General features: G+C 39.9%; 1 protein-coding gene across 4 annotated transcripts in view; it reads left to right on the top strand.

Annotated features, from left to right (window-relative positions):
• The first annotated feature begins 702 nt into the window (after nt 1-702).
• Nucleotides 703-15,478, top strand: part of fstl4 (follistatin-like 4) — a 211,420-nt gene continuing 196,644 nt past the window's right edge. For 3 of the 4 annotated variants that reach the window (XM_039618902.1, XM_039618903.1, XM_031734100.2), the window contains exon 1: nt 15,150-15,281. The gene's annotated coding sequence lies outside the window, so the exon portion shown is untranslated. Of the gene's footprint in view, nt 946-15,149; nt 15,282-15,478 lie in introns of those variants that run through there. The other variant, XM_039618901.1, reaches the window with a different exon arrangement.

The raw sequence follows: 15,478 nt of genomic DNA, 5'->3' as shown, positions 1-15,478 counted from the left end.
ATACTATCAGCCATCGCTCCATAAGGCAGCTTTGCAAAAGATGAAATTGACACTTAAGACAACATTTGATTTTTATCTTGCTCTTCTATCAAGCACCAGCACCATTCCTATCATGTGTCACTGTACTTTGCTCTACAGTTCTTGTGTATTAAAAAAAACAAAGTGCAAAGAAGTACAAGAAAGTGGCTGCTTGCATTTTTTTTCTTTGTAATTTTCAACCCCTGAGTTTACAAGATATATTTTTAGGTAGTATCTACTTAAAGGATCACCACGGATCAAAAAAGCTAACTGATTCAAGTCCTGTACTTTCATACAAAATCAAAAAATCACGGGTATTATTGTACCTGTACACTATGTGAACTTCATAACGTTACCCATATCTTGCATCCAAGGTTGTTACCAACCCCTAGTTAAAAAAAACAGTACCAATAAAAACTGAAAACAGTCTTTGAATATTTCACACGACGTTCTACTCTTTCTCCCCTGCAAGGTATGTGGTCCTCGCGAGTGTCTTAGCACGCACGCAAACACGCACACGCATGCACACAGACACACACAGGTGTCGCTTTCCAGTGCGATGGATCTGCAGATGTAGCCTCACCGCATTTGGCGTGCAGCGGCTGACGTCAGGAGGAGAGCAGAGTGAGAGGAGTTGAAATAGGGGCAGAGCAGGAGCGTAGCGCTGAGAGGAAACCAGCCAGAGAAGCCGGAGGATGGCAAGCCGCTGCTGAGAGTTGGGACGCTCTACCCGTCGCTACTAACACAGCTGCTGCTACTATTACACCAGCCCATAATTAATTTGAACCCTTTAAACCCTGTCGAGAGGTGGAGAGGAGAGGAGTGGAAGTAAGGAGCGCAGACTGGACGAGTCTCTGCGAGGAAATCTGTGGCATATTTGCACGAATTTCCTTTATTTTATAATCCATTTGCCTCGGAATACCACAGGTAAGGTGAAAGGTTTATGGACTAAGGCGGGGTGTGGGGTATCAACTCACTAAAAGGCGCATTTATCTGCCGTTCCTTTCTTCTTTTTTACAAGTTTGGCTGTTTTGGGTGCGTGACACCGCTTTATCCGCACTATTTGCATTAGGATGAGTGTGAATGAACGGAACCTGTAAAGAGGATGGCAGTGGCGTGCTTTAATTTTGAATTAGTTACAGCTGAGGAGAAATGCATCAATAATACAGAGCTCTAGAATTTACAGCCGGGGAGATGTGTGAGAGGTGCAGCTTTATAGCGCAGGGCGATGTCAGTGACAATCTGTGACAGTTTTTAACTACACTGCCTGCTATGTCGCCTTTTGTCTGGCGCAAAACGGCTTGTGATTAATCATTCCATATGACCACATGCCACCTTTGGTAACCTCACATAACCGTGCAGAGGCTCTACCTGAACGAAAATAACAGGGCAATGTTTGATAAATGGGTCCAGGAGGACTCCTTTGCCCGGGTGCGCCAGGTTTGCTCAAGCAGCAGAGGGACTGAAATGATAACACTGTGAGACGCGCACACACCTCACCTCGCTGGGCTCTCTGGCATTGATTCTAGGTCCCAGTACCCCCCCACCCCCCACCACATACACACACACACATTCCCCCTTCTTTCGTCGGCCAATTGCTTTCTTCAGGACGTTGGCAAGACTTTATCTATTAACAACCAGGGTCTTATGGAGCACGCAAAAACTCTTATATGAGTGAAAAGGGCACAGAATCCGAAACACGGCGAGCTTTTCTTGTCTGATTGCGTTAAATGAGCTGCTTCGGCGCACTCTCATGGGAAAATCCTATCAGTGTCACCAGAGAGTTGGCACGGTGGAAGCAAAGCCTCCGTGACGGCCAGCGGAGTGGGAAATGAGGATTGGTCGGCGCACACGCTGCCGTTGTATAGCGTATATTGCACCGGAGCTCTCCACGGTGCTGAAAATTCTCCGGCCACTTGCTTCCCTTCTCCGTTTCTTCCACTCGTTTTTTTTTAATTTCTTTTCTTCTTTTTTTCAGTCTCTTTTCGGATTTGTTGGATTCGCTCTCTACTTGGAACCAGATATGCACCTGACATCAAGTGGGTGAATTATGCCCATTCATCACTGTGCTATGTGTACAAATAGGTTTAAAGTCCCAGCCTTTCATTCTTATGCCGGCAAACAACCCATAAAACTATAAACTGAGGCAGGTAGTCTCATACAGAAAGGCATGCAAATATATTGCTCAGAGCGACCGTCAATCCCACCCCCTGCTCCTAAATGAGAACATTAATAGCAGTACTTCTTGCTAGATCTGTTTGCTCTAGAGGCTCCGATCTGAACTCGTAATTTACTGTTACACATATCGTTTAGACACAAACCTGTTCATTCTTTGCAGGGATACAAGCAAGCATGTCCCAATGCATACATGCTGACTCCGTGCAGACCTGCTAAAGCTGTAACATATACCACCAGGAAGGCATGAGGACCAGGACGTAACCAGTACTTATCGCGGTTATATTAGAACAGCAAGAGGTGGGGGATTAAGGGAGTTAGCTCCGAACTCTGTCAGCGCAATTCTGCAGCTCACCTTGAGGTCAAGTTGAGAAATAACGATGTAGCCAGAATAGTGGCGCAGTCGGGCACATTGTAGTTTGCAATCTGCTATGAAACTTATTAGCTGTCAAACAGAGAGCCATTACAGCGTGGTGTCCAGCAGATTATGGCTGCTTGTTGTTGTTGTTCAGAGACAGCTTTAATAGTCGGATGACTCACGCAATTACAGTACTGACACTGATGATACACTAGTATACATATGCACATGCACACACAGAATCTTCACCATAACGCTTATGTCTTTAGGGGCTTCCTGAGTGCTCTCCTGCCAACTGCCAGAACCAGCTTAAAGCAGAATGTGTGCATATACACACGTGCTATTATGCAGTGCATGGCAATAGAGGTCAACAGTGGCAACAGAGCTCTAATCTATGGTTGTGTACCAAGAGCTTTCACACGCTTCTACTGGTGTTTTGTATGATATGGTATCCAAGGTTTATCCGTCCTTCAAGAGTGCATCACAAGCATACAAAATGTAAACTGTAGTTAGCGTCCCGTCTCAAAGTTCACACAGCAGGGCTGGATTTGTAGTCATTTTTGTTGGTGCCGTTTCCAGCTTCCGAGCTTGATCGCGGAAAGAAAGAGTTCAGACAAATAGTTCATTTAGGGTATCCTTATCTCTAAGTTTGGTTTGAAATCACTATGTTAATACTGTATAAATGTGATGCTATGGTGATCCTAATAGAGGAAAACCCTGCTTCAAGAAGGTCAGAGTTAAGAGCAGCAGGTCGTTGTTCAGTCTCTTGCTCCAGGAGTTTCCAGCAGAGGGAATCCTTGTTGGCAGCAAGTACTTTTAAATTGTGAAAATGACCAAAACCTCAGCTTTGTTACTCCAAATGACAAATTTTAAGCTGTGCTTAAAAAATTACTTTTGCAAATAGAAATCCAGCATATAAATGAGAGATTTGAGTGGTGTGTGATAGTATGCGGATTGGGAACTGTTAAAGGGAAAAAGTCAGTTGGCTTCTCAACAGATTTCGATTATTTAGGTGTGTACAGCTGTCTCATAGCAGGCCGTGCCGGGCCAAGTTATCAAACCAAAAAGTAAAACTGTTTTTTTAAGTAACTGTTTCAAAATTTGGACAGCATTTTGTAGATTTCATTGTTTAATTTGCTTTAGTGATTGATTGGCTGATTAACCGATTAGCTGATTTATTTGCACCTTTTTTGCAGTGAGTAGTCATTTTAATTAACGCAGTCACTGCAGGCTTGAAACAATCCACAGTTAAAGAGGCCTGGATGACATTTTTGTGTAACATTTAATTAGGGCAAATTAAATTTTCTTATCACTTATAATTTCCCAGTCGTGAACAGTGATGCTTGGCATCACATCACCTGAAACCCATGCAGAGTTCATCTAATCAGGAGCAGGATTTATTATCGCTACAAAGCTGTCCCCTCAGGTAAACCATACCCACTTGGCTCCCTCCATTTCTTTACACTTTGAAACTTTGCTCTGCAAATTTCACAGAGAAATGTAATGAGCCATGCTTCAAAACAAAGGTAAAGATGCATTATATATGATGAGTTGCACTCTCCTGGGTTGCTCCATCTGCAACAACACTCACATTTGGATGCTTCTGACAAGATTCAACTTTTGAAACTCTTTCTTGTGGGTCTAACGAGGACACTCAAACTCTCACAGAGAGCTTTAACTGATTAAAATGAGGTCTATGACAGTAAGAATTAATATGAATGACATTGAAACTGAGGTAGGGTTGTAACTTGGTCCATTAGATTCTCTACATTTTTATTTCACATTACTGTGCCCATTGACTCACCTGATAAGTCCCCTGTACTCCCCGTAGAGTGCAGGAAATGTGGGCAGCATGGTTCACTTGAAATTCCGATCACTAATGTTGAACTTCTAGAAATGACCTTTACTGCTGCATCCCATATGAACACAGCAGCTGAGCTGAGAGTATCAGCAGCGCAGCTCTGAGCAAATAGTGATTGCCGCCTCCTCTGCTTGAATTGAACTGACCAAAGAGTCAGAGGAGAGGAAGAAATGCGTGGAGGGGTTACAAAAAGGTCACCTAGCATATGTTTTCTGCAGTGAATTTATTCAGCCATCTGCCTGTCCCTTTTATGAAGCCTCCCCACCACCGCCACTGATTAAAATTGTCATATTGTATTTATTTATTTATTTTTACTTTAAGTTGATTTGCCATATCACATTTCAAGAGTGATATGATTCAAGCTGTCTAGAAATTTTACTTCACTTACTGTAGTAGAGAACTCATTTACTGAATCATTCTGCATGTCCAGTGGAGTCTGCAGTTTAGCATAATCAGTGTCATTAAGGATTAGTTATAAATAATAAAACTGGAGAGGGTTCAACATATTGAATGAAGATGACTAGTACTACAACATGAGTTCTAGTTATTCTTCAATCAGTGATAATTACATACAGAAACCAAAGTGCCTCTAAAGTGCCATTCCTGTCACGGGATGCGCTTTTTTTCTGCTTCCAGTGTTTTCTGTCACCTGTTTTTCTCCCTCTTTGATACTGCTGTATAATTAACAGATGCCGTCCTGTTAGCCCAGCAGACCACCCAGTTATGGCACTGCAGAGCCTCCTGATATCCCTTTTGCCCTTACAGCCATGTCATACATTCTGCGGGGATTTATGGATTTAACAAGTCTCCCTCTGTTTGTGTCTTTCAGACACACATGACAAGCAGGATGTGGGCTTTAACACCCAAGGGCTGTAGATCTGTTCACGGAAACTTGTCTAAGAAAAAAGCCAAAAGTCAATATTAGAAAAGCAAAGTGGGACAGGAAGAGAATAGCGTATGGCACCAAAGAAGGAACCACTATTCATTCTCTTTCTCTCACCAGTGTCAAGAAGGGTCTTATTACTACCTAACAGCCTGAAGCTCTGTCTCTTCTATATAGAAAGAAAGTAGCAAAGAGAGAGTGTCAGACAATAATTAATTTGGAGGCAATGCAAGAGAAGCTGAGTTGATAAGGATATCTCGTGCTAAAGAACGACAACCTGCGCCGTACTCTTTCAGTGGTCCCTGTGCCTTTTCCGGTAGGCTGAAGCATTATTTTTCTGTCTGAGTGTGCATTTTAGCACAATCTGAAAAGGGACATGTGGTGCTGTTTCTCTGCAAAATGAATATATTAACTTTTCTATCACCGCTGCCATATGTTTTTGTTACGTGTTTTAATTGCTTTAATGGCGTCCTTATTGTTGCTCGTATTATTCGCTCCGCTGTTGGCTGTTTCCACGCTTGTGTTTGTGTCATCTTGTTTGTGCTTGGTGTTAGAGCTTTATTCAGTTTTGTTTGCCTTCAACAAATTGCTATGTTTTTAACTTTTACCAGTTTTTAGATTTTACTTTTTATCACACAACCAGTGGTTTATACAATCTGTCAAATCAAACATGCAGCGCTACCTGCTACGGCCTGCAGCTGAAACATAACCAGGCACTCTTGTAAGGCCATTGTTTAATAACACGTTGCAATAATAATTGCTGCAATAATAAGTTATTAACTAACTAAACTTTAATCATTTTTCACTGTGTCACACCCCTCCCTCTTTCTCTAAGGCAGTCCTGGAAAACTGGATAACAAAGTAGGGTTTCCAAGTGACGCAGCTCAAACTATAAAAGCTTGCCCAGATAAATTGCTCAGTCTTTCTTGTTCTTTCCACCTGGCAGTAATTGTTTTCTTGACATTTTTTTTTTTTTTTGTTGCATTATGTCAAATAATGTCAGATTTTATTCCACTTGCCCTCTTTGTTGCATACCTTGAGCTAGTCAATTTGTCACAAATGGGGGGCTTGTCTGGGATATTCAACCCCGTTGGTTAAGGTAGAGAGAAGTCATAGTTGGTCAGAGAGGCTACAATAAAATGATACTTCATCAGTTTCAACTGATTCTTAGAAAGCTTGGTTTGGATTTAGCTGTATAAAAGATCCGTCCTTGTCCAGCAACCAAACGTTGGCTTTTAAAAATTGTTAACAGTTCTAAGATGTTAAAGCAGACCCAAATGCCAGAATACTAAGCTGATAATAAAAATTTCTATACAAAAAGATACAACACTGTACCAATCAGCTGTGGTAAAGAGAGAGCTGAGCATAAAGGTGAAGCTGTTGATTTACTTGTCAATCTACATTCCTACCATCATCTGTGGTTCACGAACGCTGGGTGGTGACCGAGAGAATAAGGTCATGGATACAAGAGGTGGAAATAAGACACCTACTAGGTGAGGTATTTCTGGCATGCCCAATGGGGAGGAGGCCCTGGGGCAGACCCACAACTCACGAGAGAGATTACATCTCTCAGCTGGCCTGGGAACGACTCTGTGTCCCCCCGAATGAGCTGGAGGAGGTGGCCAGGGTGAGGGAGGTCAGGGTGAAGTCTGCTCAGCTTGCTGCCCGAACCCACATAAGTTGTAGAAAATGGATGGATGGAAGGAAAAAGATAAGTAAATGAAAAACTACAAGAACTACAAAAGAATTACAAAGGCACCAATGGAGAAACACTGTTGGAACTACACTTGTGGAAAAAAAAACCTCAACATAAAAACTGGAGCTGAATACTGACCAGACTCAACCCAATACTAGAATAGCAAATAATCTTAACAAGCAGTCAAACTCCATAAACACTAACCAGTAATGTAAAGATTCAAGATTGAAAGTGTCACAATAGAAAAAGGCATTTCTCTGTGAAATGAAATTCTTTCTTTGCTGTTCACCCACAGATGCCGATTGATATATATAATAGAAATAGAACATATAAAATACAAATAGTACAAATAAATAAATGAAGACAGAAAAGGAGACAAAATATGGAGGTGTGAGCAAAAGAACTATAGCTTAACATGCTGGCTTAATATGCAGGATGACCTGATGTGCAAAAAAAGTTATTATTACTGTTACAAAATAGGTCAGCCTTCAAAAGTCTGATGGCAGTGGGGAAGAAGGGAGATGTTGAGTTGAGATGTTCTGTTGTTTAAACCTCTAATGATCAGCGGGGTACACTACAAAGGAAGTTAAACAAAGCCAAGCTTTCTTTCCATTAGCTGGCTTGACAAAACCTAAAACATCCTAGTCCAGGGGTGTCCAACTCCAGGCCTCAAGGGCGGGTGTCCTGCAGGTTTTAGATGTGTCTTTGATCCAACACAGCTGATTTAAATGGCTAAATTAGCTCCCCAACATGTCTTGAAGTTCTCCAGAGGCCTGTTAATGAACTAATCATTTGATTCAAGTGTATTGACACCAGTGTTGGGTAAGTTACTTTAAATTAGTAACTTAGTTACATTACTAGTTACTTCTCTAAAAAAGTAACTCAGTTACTTCAAGTTACTCGTTACTTTCAGAGTAACTAGTTACTAGGGAAAGTAACTTTGGTTTTACTCAGAATTCTCTTGTTAATGTGTTGCTTCCATAACTGGATACCCAGCCAGACTGCCAGTCTTCTAGCTTGCTTACTTGCCACAAGTGCACTATGCCACCTACCAATAGAAAGGAAAAAATAATGTGCACATTTCCACGAGAGAAATCCCACGCCTGGACCGTCGTTGACCGCCGCCATGATTCTAGCCTGCTTTTTACATCCAACACAAAAACTGCAGTCGTGGTGCTTTTGATTGTACTCAGAACTTGGAAATTCTGCCTTCTGAATAGGAAAGATGTAGGTAACACCAGACTGCAGATGAGCTGCATACAGAGCTGGACTGGGCATTTTGACTAGAGACCGGCCCACCATTATAGGAAAAATCATAAAGCCTTTGAATGAAAATAAACACTGTTGTGACAGTGATGTACACTGTTCTGATGGTATATATGTATCAATCTATCAATTGTTTGTTGTAAGACTCAGATAATTATTTTTTTTAAAGCGAGACATTTTAAATGAGAATAATAAAGAAAAGTATTTCCTTGTCCCCCTTTCCCTGTTAATGCCCTACCTGCCCCCCCTGGCAAAACTTTGCTAGATCCGCCCCTGCACAGTTACCAGCTGTCAGCTACTTAGAAAAGGATCCTGGTGTTATTTGTCTGTCAGAAACAGTTCATAACTTCCCTTCAACTCATCCATGTCACCTAAAAGGTAAACCTGTTTCTACATCACCTGTTCAGCTCTGATGATTCAGTAAGGACATCTCCTGGTTTCATCTGCATGTTTCCCTCTCACCAGATAACCAAACATCATGACCAGCAGCTTTACAGCTGTGGCTCCAGCAAACATCAGCTGATAGTAGAAATTAATATTAAATAAATTCTAACAACAGCTGATCAAGCTTAAACGTGCTGCTGTTGTTTAACGCGACATCCGCTGGTTTCCTCTTTCTGGCGCAAAGTGGGCGATAAATAAACAAGAGAGAAAAGCCGATCAGCTGATCATTGATCAGTTTCGTGATTGAAGTAGAAACGGGAGAGAATGAGAGAAGAAGAGGCAGCTGTGCAGCTTCAGCTTTGTGTCTTTTTCATTGTAGCTGAAGTCCGGGACAAACTGTGTTCCTTTTCACCTCAGTATGAAACGCGTAATATTGTCTCTGAATACCAGACGATTCTGTTTTTTACGGGACGGTTGGCAACTCTGATAATTAACCGTATGAACAAAATAAAGTTCAACATCAGTAACATAGCACCCACACAGCTGTATAGAAACTCCGTCATGCTAGCTAGCACGCAGTACGAAAATGTCAGCATACCGAAAATAAACTCCACCTAAACTTGGTTTATATCTGACCCAGATAGACTGCAGGTCATAACTTCTTACCTGAAGTTCAGTTCACCTGACACGCGGACCGGCGGCCGCTTCGGGTCTCTCCTCTTGCCTCCCTTAACGAGTAACGCGTTCCTGGTTTTGGCATAATAACTAGTTACCGTGCTGGTTACCACAATAATAACGTCGTTACTGTAACGCGTTACTTAATAACGCGTTAGTCCCAACACTGATTGACACAGGGTGATATCTAAAACCTGCAGAACCTGCGGCCCTTGAGGTCTGGAGTTGGACACCCCTGCCCTAGTCTAAGATGATGGTTTTCACAACAGCTGTTATCTACTTTTTTTAAGCTGGGCTTTGTGCTTCAGATTCTGTGCACAGTCACATAAAAAAGCGGTGTTTCACCTGTCATATGACTCTTTTCTTATACAAAATAATCCCTATTAGTGCCACCTACTCCAATCAGAGACATTATCAGATGATGATAAAAATCTATAAAGAACAAGAGCTTAATGCTGCGGAAAATCATTAATCTTGGGATTTAGCACACTGTGGCAAAATAAGCATTTGAATTTGAGTTAATTATTTTAGCTCTCAGTGCACTCTTGTTGCCTCTGCTTTTTTTAGCATGACAGCTACACAAACTTTAAAATGGATACAAAAAACATTAAATGTTACAGTCTAATAGTTTTATAAAAAACAAAGTCAAATTAATTTTATTGATTCAGTGGGTTTTCTTGGTCTGTATTTTGTGTTCTAGTAGTTGCAATTTCATCAGTGTGAAAGCGACTTAGGAGCAGATTAGAATCAAGTACAAAGACATTTATAGATTTTATGCATCACCAGCTGAATGTATGTAAATTCCAGTGAAATCGCAATGGACAGTTCGCTCTATTGCAACTTAATTAATTGGTAACTGGTATTATTGGTAAGTTATGAGTCAATAGTTTGCACTTAAGCAGTGTATTTGCCCAGCAGAAAATCTGTATTTCACTTAAACCATGCTGCAAATAAAATAATTAGTTAAAAAAAAATTTTTTAAAAATATGGTGCTTCCAGTCAATTTCAGTCAAATCCCTGAACATAACCTGCTGTGGTCCAGGTTAGGTGTTCAGCGTATGTTATCATGGTGATTTAGTCAGGTAAAATGAAAAACTAATTATAAAACAACAACAACAACAAAATTGTATAAGTAATAACACTCAAAAATAGTACAAGAAATCAAACAGACTGTTACAAAAATATTAAAAATCAACACTTTCAACACAAACCAAAACAGAAACCCAAAGTGAAGAATATTCACTAACAATCTTACACTCAGATGCACAAAAACCTGGGAGTACAACCATTTGAGCCAATGTAAGTGTAAAAAAATATTAATGGATTTTAAAGAGTGGAAGAGTTCACAGCTGGCACCATAATTTATAAAGATTTACATTAGATCAAATTGGGGTAGTTTGATACAGCTGTAAATTTAGCAATATGGGTTTGTGATAGAGCCCAAACCTATGGGCCAGCTGTAACCAGGGAACACCATAATTGCTAAAATAAGCTGAATATTATCAAACAAATAACAGATTAAATGTTCAAATATTCCTTTCAGTCTTCCAACTGCTACACTATTAATTAGACCCTTTCTTTCTTAATTAGTTTCACCTTGACTACTGGAGAATAATTCGTTTTAATTGTGAATCCTCTGAGCGGATACGACCTGTCAGCTTTTATCTGGTGTGCTGACAACGTCCCATCTTCCTTCCAAAGGGCAGTGTTTCTAACATATTTACATCACAGTCAGTGACTAACCTTACTTTGCATGGCTAGGCTTCTGTATGAATCCATTTTGGGAAACACCACTCAGAGCACCCTGACAGTTATCATATTTCTCATCATCATAAAAAAGGTGGGGGTGGGGGAGCCTGAAAGGAAGTGTCCCCTGTTCAACTGGAGTGTCTGAAAGATAACTAAGGTTAGAGCGTGTGTGATCCTGATGCATGGCTGCCTGACAGATTGACACATCTGGTCTCTTCAGAATCTTTTCCAACCGCACAGGAACAAGAATGAAATCTTGACGAGTGAGTCATGTAAACATTTTGGGCAAAGGCGAGTCTCTTGGTAGCTCTATTTCATGCTACATAGACATCTTTCTGAAGAATGGGTTGTTTGAAACCTGAGTGCAGGCAGACAGGCAGACAGGCCGGCAGACGCAGGATGATAGCAGAGATTTCACTGAAGAGGAGCTTCAGAGTGAGGCAGCACTCAGAGTATCAGCCTGTAGAGAGGTTTGTTCCAAAATGGGGCATGCATCATGTGGGGGAAAAAATGATTTGTGCTTTCATAACATGATTGACAGATGATCTATTTTTTTTTTAACATTCTACTTTTGGAGGATAGGCTAGTAGGTTAACCAATATAACTCTTTTCATTAATAATTTCTAAAACTGTATAAATAGAATATCTGAAAATTAAAGCTGTTTAGTATCACATGAAACACAAAGAAAGCCAATCCTTCATATGCAAAACATTTTACATGAGGGTGGTGAACTACAGTTTCAGCATGTGCTGTTCAGCGTTTGCAGATGTTACTTTTGTGTCCCTCCCACCCTTTCTTTGTAATCTTTTTTAAATACTCAGCAACTTGCAGGGAGGACTCACGCTGAGTGGGGAATGATTGTCGTTCTGGAACTGCATGTGTCATTTGTAACTGTGACAGCAGACCTACCTGGAGTGGTGCAGAGCTGGGACTCAGAGCAGGAAGGAGAGCTCAGTCTGATCACTTGAATTTGTCTCAGAGCTCAGCTAGGGGCCTTTCCCTGCTGCCATTACAAAGAGCACCAGAGAGACTGCAGGGCTGCATACAATGCTCATTTACATGCCAGTGAATTTGGCTGTGTCTTGGTCTCCTGACAAACATGCCACTTAAGTCAGGCTAATTTAGTCAGATTCTAGGGGCATAATAAACCTTTAGCATTGTAAATTTAATTGTACTGAGTAAAAAAACCAGTTTTAAGTTATATCTGTCAATCAGTTTAAATGTCACGGTGACTTGCTTCTTTTTTCCCGTCATAATAACTAAAGTGGGTTTTGTTACTGCAGCTCATGGAGCAGATCTTTCCGGGAGGATGGTGCTATTGTAAAATATTATAGATCCAACATCACAAACCCATTGATTGTGCTCAGCAAGTCAGGAGTGTTTGAACGTTAAAATGTGATCAGTTACAGCTGCTGTAGATGACCGAACAATAAAGCCAGCGTTATGAAGATGGTTTCATGTTAGCTACTTTCGTTTTTGTCAATACACATATTTTTTTTATAGTTTACAATTACAAATGGATAGGAGTGAATTTGATTTTACTGGCTAAGTGGGTAGGAACATACAGCCAATGTGACTGGTTGCCAATATTCGTGCTCAGAATTCTTAGTGGGAGTAAAATTAAACATAGTAAACCACATTAAAATATGAACTCCTGTAAAACAAGAATTTTCAAAAATCTGGTATGAATGAAGCACATCTTATTCTTATATACATTTCTTTTTCTGTCAACACAGGTAACTATGATGAGTTTAACTGACTGTTATTACTTTTTTTCTTTGTCTGGCCAAATCCCAAATACATCTAGCAAATAGATTATGATGCATTTAGTCAATAGGTAATTTGATCCACCCCAAAAAAAGCTATAAATGACACAAAAGAAACAAGATGCATGATTCAGAACCAGTCTGATAGAACATTATGCTCTCTAAGATTTATACACGATATTGTCGACACATATCACCATTAGCAGCAGCCTGACAGTTTAGTTGTGCTCCTAGGAGCACGGGCAAATGTTTTTGTTTTTTCTTACACCGAGACAGAGAGAGAAGTGCTTTTCTGTTATATTTTTAGAAGACTGAAAAACAGTCATTGTGCAACAAAATTTGGACCCAGCTCAAGATCAAAGTTGATTATAATTGAATCTTTTGATCTCTGTTCTTGACAAGAGAACAGCTTTAAGATTACTTAAGTGTTTATATTCAAATAAATAGACATCATCTCTCAACATCACTGAAAGAAAAACTGCTGGGTGTAGATCCTTCTTGACCTGCAACAGTGTCCGACATAAATAGAGTGAGTTAAAAAATCAAAAGTTTAATATTTTTTTATGTATGTTTTTTATCATTTACATGAGATTTTACTTTTACAGGCAAGACAGTCTTTAAGTTGTTAAAAAAAAGCGAGTTGTGAGCTTAAAATGTTGTATTTAGTCACCTACAAAATTGTAGTAAAACCTACTGAACAAGACTAAAATATTATTCTGTTATGACTGATTTTATGGCATGGCATTTCATCACTGATTCACTGTCTTCATGACCCCAGAGTACTAAGCCTTTCTTACTGTAAGCTTGTGTTTGGGCGTCCATACATACATTAAAAAAAATCTTTGCTGCCTCTCAAACATTTTAAAGCTTTGGGTGAAAATGAATATTTGGCCTTAAAATTTGAGTTCCTGACTTGTTGAACTGGCTACACCTTAAAGGCACATAAGCTGGTGCTTTTCTCCTAATGTCTCATTTCAAACTGTGGTAGCTGGCAGCTGGGCCTTTACTACATGAAAGTCATATACTTACAAGTAATATACTTTACTGGCGTTTAAATGTGCATTCCTTTTAGCTTCATAAACTATTAAACTAAATGCATTATAGTAGCATCACAAAGAAGGGATTAACTACTGGACCACAGGTGTTGTTGATAAAGAGTGGAACCAAGAAGCAATCAGATAATTATGTTTTCATGATTTCATCAAAGAATAGGTCTTACTTTCTAAAGTAAGTAAGTAAAGTAAAAGACCCACTTGTTTGTAGACTTGATGTTGACTGTGATAGAAAAGATTATTATTAAATGTCCAGAAAGTAAAGCAGTTTTAATTATAGAAACCACAGCAACAGGTAGGTCTGCGAGACTCTTTGTGCTATAAACAATATCCCTCTGTCACATAGGTTTTGGAAATCTACAAAAGGAAACAGGAACAATGAGATGGGGAAACACTATAGCTGAGATGTGAATAGATGTATTTAACTTTCAGCACCTTAGGTCTGTTTTTGTTGCAAGTCCCTCAGTAAACCAGTCTGATCTGTGCAAAGCTGCCAAAGGCTGCAGCGACTCTAAAGAATGTGTTCCTCTAAGCTTTTTAATATTCCGGTCAAATAATAGCTTCCGCATAGAGTTTCTCCCTCCTGATGAATTTCAAAATGGACCATTCAGTCCATGAGACCGGGGCTCTGTTTGCATTTGTGTGTATGTGCCCATGTGTGCTCATGTATGAATGTGTGTAGCTGTGTGTGGGCCAATGCCAGGGGGAAAGGCAGCACATTAAGACAGTGACTGGCAGATCTCATTTGGTGTTTAATTTCACAAGGGTGAGCTCTCATCCATGTGGGCCCATTAGCCCCCGGCTAGCTAGCTGAATAATGTTGATGGTCCCTTCATGAGTTGTTTACACTGACAGGACTTGTGTGATTTTGTGTCTATGAGGCAGTGAAAAGCAACTGAGTATCTTTATTCAACTGTCACATAAGAAACTGTGGCAAAGTAATCACAAAACATATTTCATATTGCAACATATTTCACAATTCTTCAAGCTCCAGCCATTGAAAGCGATAATGAAATAAACAACATATTGTTGTTATGCGGCAAATTAAATATATCATGATGTTCTGGTGGTTTTAGTGTTTTATTGAAGTCATGCAGGTTTTCTTCTTGCTGTTATATATTAGCAGTTACATGTCTTGTGCGTCTTAGTCGGTTTTACTACCCATCTTTGTCTTGTTTCAGTGATTGTTTCCACCTGTTTCCCATTACCTCCTCATGTGTCTCCCATGTCAGTTGCTGTTGTGTCAATTGACTCTCCTTCTTTGAGCTTATTTGTGTTCTCCCAGTTGTTCTGGGAGTTTTTGGTGTCTTTATAATCTTCTTTTAGATTCTTTTTATTTTGCCTCATCACTGTTGGACTCTTGCTTTGGTTCCTGCTTTCCTTTTGCTGTGCATTCTGTAAGTCCCAGTAAATTCTCATTTATACATTTTCTTACTGCATGTCTACAGTCTGTTTAAAAAAAATGAATCTATTTTTGCAGTACATTAGAGGAAGTTATTTTTGAATAAACTCTGTTGTTACTTAAAGTGCACTTTGCAAGTAAATTTCCTTAAAGCTCTATTAATCAATTTTTATATTATCAAGGGATCAAATG

Source organism: Oreochromis aureus, linkage group 10 (genome assembly GCF_013358895.1).
Source record: "Oreochromis aureus strain Israel breed Guangdong linkage group 10, ZZ_aureus, whole genome shotgun sequence".
Taxonomy (NCBI): domain Eukaryota; kingdom Metazoa; phylum Chordata; class Actinopteri; order Cichliformes; family Cichlidae; genus Oreochromis; species Oreochromis aureus.
This window is presented reverse-complemented; position numbering and strand designations above follow the sequence as displayed.